Consider the following 9428-nt stretch of genomic DNA (forward strand, 5'->3'; position numbering starts at 1 on the left):
CTGACTCTCTTGCTCTGTCTCTCTCTTTCACACACACACACCCACACACACACACCCCACACACACACCCATTGTTATGCAGAGAAGTGGACAGGGAGTTAGTGATGTGTCCTGTAGGGTGTATTTCTTTAGAGCATTTCAGTTTTAAAGTAGATGTCTAAAGAGGCAATACTAACCGACGAATGGATGGTTCTCTGCCTTACAGTGTCCCAGTTGTAATTTGTTACTATTAATAGCAAAAGAACTAAAATTTGGGAGTTAGCTGCTTTTTGAAAAACTAGAGTGAATTCAAGATCCTCTCTAAAACCCCACAGTCACTTGGATTTGACACGTATTCTTGAGTGGAAGCAAGAGAATGGCACGACAGCTAGTTCACTGGTAACTGCATAACCCACAACCCATTTTGATTATAGCACATCCAAGTGAGTAATTATGACAAGTGTATTATTAATAGTTGCAGCATTTAGAAAGTATTATAGCATTTTCTTTCTCCCAATATTTTTAGACTTTATCAAAATCTGAGTATCCCCACGGGAGTATATTCCCTGACATGGGAACATCATCCATCATGCATGTGGCAGTTGGAAAGAGATGCTCTAAAAAAAAACTGCAGGCACAGAAGGCACTTTGCTGAGATGTATAGGAAGCCCCAACAGTAGGTAAGGCACCTTTGTATTTATTCAAGAAGGTCCCTGACCCTACATCTTCCTTGAAATCTTCCTCTATATTCTGTCATTACATGCCAGGGCCAGGTAGACCGGCAATGGGAATGACTAGTGTGCAATTGGTCCTCAGGTGACTGACGCAAAAATTTATTCATTCATTCATTTATTCGCCCACTTATTCACTGAACTGATATTGATTAGCACTTGCTATGTAGCAGACAGAGTGCTCTGCATTGGGGTTACAGTGCCCATTCAAGTAAACCTAGTCTCTGCCTTCATAAAAATTACAGTCTCAAAGACGATGATACCCATGACAATGAGACTCTGCACAGAAGAGAGGACCAGATGTCAGCCTAGGTCTCCATGGGGTTCATTCATTCATTCCACAGACATTTAGTGAATGTGACTGTGTGCTGGGACACAGGAAAAATCAGACAAGAGTTCATAGTCAAGAGGCGGAGGCAGAATGCCAGTGTGACACGGTAAGTTCTACCGGGTTCAGTCATGGCATAGGTGCATGTAACATTTGTGCATGCATTAAACAGCAAAAGAGAGAGAGAAAGCAATCAGCTAAATAACACAGTGATTCATCTACCATTCCTTTCAGTAAGCAATGTCCCAGCATTGACCTGAGATAGCAAAGGTGAAACTTGTGTATCTTCAGTATTTTCCAGTTACCATGTACCTCTCTTGGTGTGATCACTGCCCACCTCACTGACATTCATTTATTATTGAAAACACACATTTTTTTCTTCATACAAGGGACCCTAAGCTCAAGGCACTACTGCATCCAGCCATCAGGCAAAGAATCAGGCATCTGTTTCATCACTGGCTGGACTGGACTTCTTATGGGCTGTGATGTATTTTACAGGCAGGGTAACCAGATAGTTTATCATCCAACTACTGAGAGAGAAGTGAGGCACTATTAATAATTACACCAGAAGAGGAGGCATAAACAGATTATCCTGGGAAAACCACACCTAGCGCATCCCTCTTCACAGGTAGGTGACTTAAGGGATTCTTATTTATTTATTCTTCAATCTAAAAAGAGAGGCTCGGGGCAGTGGCTCCTGCCTATAATCCCAACATTTTGGGAGGCCAAGACAGGAGGGTCACTTGAGGCCAGGAGTTCGAGACCAGTCTGGCCAACATGGCAAGACCTTTGTCTCTGTGAAAAATAAATTTAAAAATACAAGGAAGGGTTTATTCAAAAAGAAAATAATGTGTTTTGCTCTACAGGCATTAAATGTAAAAATGTTTTCTAGTTTTCATTTTACTTTTATTTTAAAATAGATTAAAAGTTCACCTGATTATTCAAAAGGAATACAGTGAAAAGTCCCCCTCCCAGTCCTGTCCTCAGCCATTCACTTGCCCCAAGAGGCAACCAATGTCACTAAATTCCTGCAGGTCCTTCCAGAGATGTTTAGTGCATGTTCAAGCATATATATATATACGCTTGGCTCAATTCTCATGGTTCTTCCAATACCATCCAACATAAGGAAAGTATGACATAGGGGAAATCAGCGTAGAAACAGACAGCAGTCTTAATAGTTGCAGTTGAAATAACTTTTGCAAAGATGGGTACAAAAGCACACGACCATGTGATATTTTGCTAGGCCCTCCCAAGGCCTTGGGGAGGTTTCTAGAGGCAAGTGAGGGGCTTAGCAGCTTAAGTGCCATTACCCTGTGGTAGACACCATTGGCCAGCAGGGTTCTACGTACAGTCTGATCAGTCAATTGCGCATGATTTGGAAGATGGAAGGGAGGCAGAAGCCCTTCTTCCACTGCAGCAGTAGTGGGTGAGGCTGGCTTCAGCAGACATGAGTTTGTGGAGTGGCCATTGGGCTCCATATTCCACAGTTCATCACCCACTTTGGAGCTATAGGCTGTAAATTAGCTATGTGTGTCCTGCAGCAGCTTTCACCTGTTTTTGTTTGTTTGTTTGATTTAATGGAATTTCCATTTTAGCATGCAGGAAAGAAAAGAGGAATACAATGAACACTATATATATATTAGCACAGTATTCACACTATTTTGCATTTACTTTGGCTTTTAACAATGTGCATAAGAGATAATTCTGTATCAATGTAACAAGCTTCCTCCTAATATATGATGCATATTATTTCACTATGGATATACATAATTTATTTAACCTGTCCCCATGGATGGACATATAGATTGTTTCTCATCTTTTGCTGTAATGAATGACCTTGACCATACATCATTTTGCATATGTGCCCGAATACCTGCAGGGCAAATTCCTGGAACTGGAATTGCCAGGTCAAAGGGCAAATACGTATATCACTTAGGATTCTGTTTGGTTGCTCACAACAGAAAAGGCAAGATAACAGTCACTTGAACAAGATAGAGATTTATTTCTTCCTCAAATAAAAGGAGCCTGGAGGTAGGCAATCCAGGGCTGCCATGAGGCTTCCCAGTGTCATGAGGGACTAGAATTCTATCCTTTTGCCCTGCCATTCTCTATCCAAAGTTTATACAACTGCAGAGGCCTTCTTTAAGTATTAGGTTGGTACAAAAGTAATTGTGGTTTTTGCACCAACCTAACAACAAAATACAAAATTGCAAATAGTTATTTGGAATGAGAAAAAAAATCACAACATATTATACATTTTAAAAAGCTGTAAGACTACAAACATCACAAAATCCAGGAAAAATAATGTTATAATTATTCAGCTGCTCAATATACCTTTATAATTTTTTCCCACACTTTGGGGGCTGCATTATCTTTGATCACTTTTTCACAGGACAAGATTTTGCAACATTATCTTCTGGAGAAGAAATAGAAAGATAATTGATGTTTTCCTCTAGCATAGCTTATTAAAATTTGTTTTTATTATTGACAGCTGGTATGTATAAAACATATGAGACATACTCATTTTTTGTAGTACCGCGACAGGCTTGTGCCTTACAAATGTAAGAATTCTGATAAACTCTATAATTCATGATGCCCATTTACAAAACTGGTATATTTATAAGTGTATAAGCTAAACTACTGGGCATATTTCTCATAGGAAAAAGCTTCCATTTTGACTAGGCATCAATGTGTAGCAAATTGTCTACTTAAAATTTCACACAACTGATAAGTGGAAGAATATTACACAGACTAGTTTCCAGATCATGCATTTCAATCACTTTCCTCCTCCACTACCAACGTACTCCCGATGCTGTACATAGAACACATTCTTATTGTGATCTGACCTCTCGCCCTGCACCATTGTGTCATAAAGCCAGGTGAGCTGGCCCTGTGAGCAGTAGAGGTACTCATAGAACCATTCCTATAAGACAATGACTAGCAAATGACCGCAGATTGCGGAAACACCCACCAAACACCAGCTAAATGCATCCCAGCTCAACATCCCTTTCGCTGGATCTCAAAAATTTCCATGGCTCTTCCAATACAATCCAACATAAGGAAAGTACGATACAGGGAAAATCAGCGTAGAAACAGACAGCAGTGTTAATAGTTGCAGTTGAAATATACTTTTGCAAAGTTGGTTACAAAAGGACATGACCATGTGATACTTTGCTAGGCCCTCCCAAGGCCATGGGAGAGGTTTCTAGAGGCAAGTGAGGGTTTTAGCAGCTTAAGCGCCATTACCCTGTGTTAGATGCCCTTGGGCAGCAGGGTTCTACATACAGTCTCGTCAATCGTGCATGATCTGGAAGGTGGAAAGGAGGCAGAAGCCCTTCTTCCACTGCAGCTGTAGTGGGTGAGGAGGCTGGCTTCAGCAGATGTGAGTTTGTAGAGTGGCCACCGGGATCCATATTCCTCAGTTCATCACCTACTTTGGAGCTATAGGCTGTAAATGAGCTATGTGGGTCCTGCAGCAGCTTTCACCTGTTTTGTTTGTTTGTTTGTTTGTTTGTTTGATTTAATGGAATTTCCATTTTAGCATTCAGGAAAGAAAAGAGAAGAATACAATGAACACTCATGTACCATTCACCTGGTCTCAACCATTGTTAATATTTGGCCATTTTTTGCCTTGTAATTGAATCATTTCTTAGTAAATTAAAAACATCATGACACTTCACCCTGAAATACTTCAGCATGTATCTCCAAAACCTAGAGAAAAAATTCCAATTAACAATACCAGAATTATACCTAACAAAAATAGTAATCATTCCCTAATATCATCCAAAACTCACTTTATATTCAAATTTCTACAATTGTCCTAAAAATGTCTTTTATAGCTTTTCTTTGGAACCAGAATCCAATAAGTTTCATACTGTGAGTTTATTTATTATGTCTCTTAAGTCTTGCCTAATCTAGGACAATCCCCCTTCATCTTTTTTTATGGCATTGAGTCTTTGAAGAGATCAGGCCCACTGTCATGTAGAATATCCTACATTCTAAATACATCTATTTTCTCATGCTCTCATTTAAGCAGTATTAGTATCTTCTACAAATTGAGGTAGATCTAAAGGCTTGTTTTTTTAAAGCCAGGTTTACTAAGGTAAAACTTAGGCACGGTAAACTTCATCCTTTTTAGTTTACAGTTGTATTTGTTTTGACAAATGCATATAGTCACGTAATCTAAAAACTTGGTTTAATTCAGATTTAATGCAATTGATCAAATACTTCAAATGATGCTATGAACTTCCTATTGGATTTCATATCACATCAGCAGGCACATAATGTCTAGTTGTCCTATTATTAATGATACTAATTTAGAACATTTGGTTCTTATAGCTTTCTGATCTCTGAATGTGTGTTGGTTTTATATTGCTATGCAAAAAATTACTACAAACTTGGTGGCTTAAAACAACACCTACTTATTAGCTCATAGTTCTATAGGTCAGAAGTCAGGCACAGCATTGCTAGGCTTCCGTTCAGGCTATCACAAGGCTAAAATCTGGGTGTTGGTCAGCTACATTTTCTTTTTTTATTTTTTTAAGAGGGAGTTTCACTCTGTTACCTAGGCTAGAGTGCAGTGGCGCAATCATGGCTCATTGCAACCTCTGCCTCCCGGGTTCAAGCAATTCTCCTGCCTCAGCCTCCTGAGTAGCTGGGATTACAGGCATGCACCACCATGCCTGGCTAATTTTTGTATTTTTAATAGAGATGGGGTTTCACCATGTTGACCAGGCTGGTCTCAAACTCCTGACTTCATGTGATCCATCCACCTCCGCCTCCCAAAGTGCTGGGATTACAGGCATGAGCCATCACGCCTGGCCTACATTTTCATCTGGAGCTTGGAGTCCTCTTCCAACCTCTTTAAGGTTGGTGGCAGAATTCAGGTCTGACTGATCTTAATTGTCAAGGGAAATTTTGACTGATGCTACTCAGTGGTGACTTGAGGGAGTTCATCTGGAACCCATAGGATTCTTTGGAATGCCTACTAGTATCTAGTGAAGGTTAATTTTGTGCCAACTTGACTGAGCCAAGGGATGTCCAGATTAAATGTTATCTCTGGATGTGTCTCGCAGGGTGTTTCCTAGTGAGCACAGCATCACCTGTACCAGGTGGTGCCGGTCACAGTACCAGGTGACTGGTAAGTCACCCTGGCCACAAAACTAGCAAGCCTCTGACTCCTCTCTTTATCTCAGCACCCCTCTCCCCCGATCCAATCCTTAGCAATCCGTTGGCTCTACCTTTAAAATTCATCTAGAACATGATGGCCACAGTCCCACCGTGGTCCCCAGCTTATTGTAGCAGCATCCAGCTGTTCTCCCTACTCTCATTCTTGTCATCTAAATCTACTCATAGCACAGCTGTTGGAATGCTTTCCTTAAAGCATGTCATATCATGTCACTATGTGACATGTCCGATCACAGTTCTTCATTGGCATCTGATATTATTGTAACAGCCAGCTCTCGCAATGGCCTACAAAGCTCTCCAGAATCTGAGGGTTATGCCAGGTCCAGTCTCCAGTTACCATCTCCATGCTCATAAAGGAAAACAGGAAGAGCATACCCAGAGTGAAGCAAAGGGGCCTTCCAAGGGTTTGAACCATGATAACAGAGAGAGCTCCCGGGGGAGGACCAGCAGACTTGGTTTCTCATCCTTGCTTTGCCACTAACTCTAAGGACCTTGGACTACTTATTGCCTGCTCCAACCATCCCTTTCTTTTTGTGCAGAGAGCTGGATCACATAATCTCACAGGTTCCTTCCAGTTTGGAAATTCCACAATCGACAATCAAGGTGCCAACTCCATTAACAAGGGAGATAAGTGCATATCATAGACACACCTTTCCTGCCTAAAGCATCTAAGTTACCAGCACAATGTGTTAAAGGAAAAATAAACACATAACCAGTGCCTGCTAGGAAGTCCTTTTCTGGGAGAAGCAGAAGCTCTAAGAAAATTACTTGGAATGGGTGACTGAAAGGTTGTCCGTAAAGGCTGCCACTACTCACCTCAGAGACGTGTTTATGACCAGTGTGCTTATTCTTTTGGTGTACCAATTATGATAATGGCAGGCAAAAATGTAGACTCCACAATATGCCAGGGAAAAGGCTAGGAATAAACTTAATTCCTGAAAACCTATATTTAAGAAGCCATGATGCTAAAAAGGCAGAGTTTTGTGTATATACACGGATCTATAAATAAGTTGAAGCTTGTGTTGGTTTATAGACACATCTAGCCATACGCCTGTGCTTAGGTGTACATGCCTATACACACATTCACATATTGGAGCCTGGCTCTTTAAAATGGGGGATAATCACACTGGAAATTATTCTAAGCTTTTCAGAGACATAAATGACCAAACTGCCTCCTGACTCCTGAATTACATTACCCAGAAAGAACTTAATAACATGTTATTATCACTTCTCCTCACTGACAGGATTTCAGGGCTGAAAAGACAAACAAGGAACGTGTTCATAATCACCAGCACAGTCACCTCTGCTGAGCTGCGACCACTGCTAATTCCAGGTAAATGCTTCAGGGTGGAAGAAAGCCTGGAGCTCTAATGTAACTTGGTGCTTGGTAATTGTCGCTAGTTCAGCTGGGCCATCACCATCTGAGAGGGGGCCTCCAGGAGCTCATGGAGCCAACAGAGAGTCCCATGGGGTAAAGGGCAGTGAAGAGAGACTACATTATGGGAACCAAAATAGAATTTCTCAGTTCAACTGAGATAATGTAGGTGAAATTCCTTATAAACTGTAAAGTGCTCCACAAATGTGACTGTGAATGTGAGGGGATAGCATTAATGGGTCCTGTTTGGGTTCTCAGGGCTGCCATTTACAGCTGCAGACTGTGCACTGTTCAACTTCTGAGAATGTCATTAGTCTATGTGAATGATGCTCCCTGGAGTTGTGCATTGTGGCAGTCTTGTTGGTTGAAATGGGCCCAGTTGACTGATAAAGACCAATATGACAGCTAATGTTGTTCTCCTGGACAATGCTTGAGCCTTAATGATGGACCATCCAGGAGATAGTCAACAGTTCTAACAGCAATTTGCCAGTGCTTTGGGAAGTTTGTTTCAGAGTAATTAAAAGGTAACTACAAACAAGATCATTGAGGGAAGGAGCCATATCTTATTCATATCTTAGTATCCCAGTCTCACAATATGTTTGGTATGTGATGAATATTCAGAAAATGTTTGTTGAATTTAAGATGAATAGTGAGTGGGTGGTGCCAGGCACAGTGGTTCATGCCTATAATCCTAACACTTTGGGAGGCCAAGGTCAGAGAACTGCTTGAGCCCAGGAATTTGAGACCAGCCTGGGCAACATTGGGAGATCCTATCTCTACAAAACAATTTTGTTTTTGAGACGGAGTCTCGCTCTGTCGCCCAGGCTAGAGTGCAGTGGTGTGCTCTTGGCTCACTGCAACCTCTGCCTCCCGGGTTCAAGAAATTCTTCTGCCTCAGCCTCCTGAGTAACTAGGACTACAGGCACCTGCCACCACGCATGAATCGTTTTTGTATTTTTAGTAGAGACGGGGGTTTCACCATGTTGGTCAGGCTGGTCTCGAACTCCTGACCTCGTGATCCGCCTGCCTCAGCCTCCCAAAGTCCTGGGATTACAGGCATGAGCCACTGCGCCCAGCCAACAAAACATTTTTAAAAATTAGCCGGCCATGATGAAACACACCTGTAGTGTTAGCTATCCAGGAGACTGAGACAAGAGTATCACTTGAGCCCAGGACGACGAGACTGCTGTGAGCTATGATCACATGACTGCACTCCAGCTTGGGCAACAGGCTGAGATCCTCTCTCCAAAAAAAAAAAAAAAAGCAAGAATGGATTGATATTGAATGAATGACTCCCTGGGGTCAGCTCCTGGGAAGAATAATTGGGTTGTGATCGTTGCAAAAAGCATGTTTATTTCAACGGTACAACTGCATACTCTGCCCCATGTCACCTTTTTCCATTAATAGGGTTATGGGAAGCCTTTTGTGAAATATTTTGTGAAGGGCCATTGACATGTCATGGTTTCAGCAAGAGTTTGTCCAGGATTTGTGATATGTCTCATCCAGTGCTAGGTGCTGCGGGCCTGTGTGATGGTGACGGCAGTGGGGACAGCAAACAGCACAGGTTGTGGTCCTTATCATCAAGGAGCTTCCAATTTAGATGGTTTGGTCACATGAAAGTTCATATAAAAATTAGAATAATGCTGCCAAGTGGTATGAACCCAAATACCACTGAGCAGCAAAGATGGTGAGTGTTCCAGAGGCCAGGGCAGAAAGCACAGGATTTCTCCTCTGCCACTTGTTATATGTTCTTAAGACATCAACTTATTTGTCTGAGCCTCTGTGACCCAGTTTGTAAGACAGGTAATCATGTCTGCCACACAAGGTA

The sequence above is a fragment of the Piliocolobus tephrosceles genome, chromosome 6 (genome assembly GCF_002776525.5).
Source record: "Piliocolobus tephrosceles isolate RC106 chromosome 6, ASM277652v3, whole genome shotgun sequence".
Lineage (NCBI taxonomy): Eukaryota > Metazoa > Chordata > Mammalia > Primates > Cercopithecidae > Piliocolobus > Piliocolobus tephrosceles.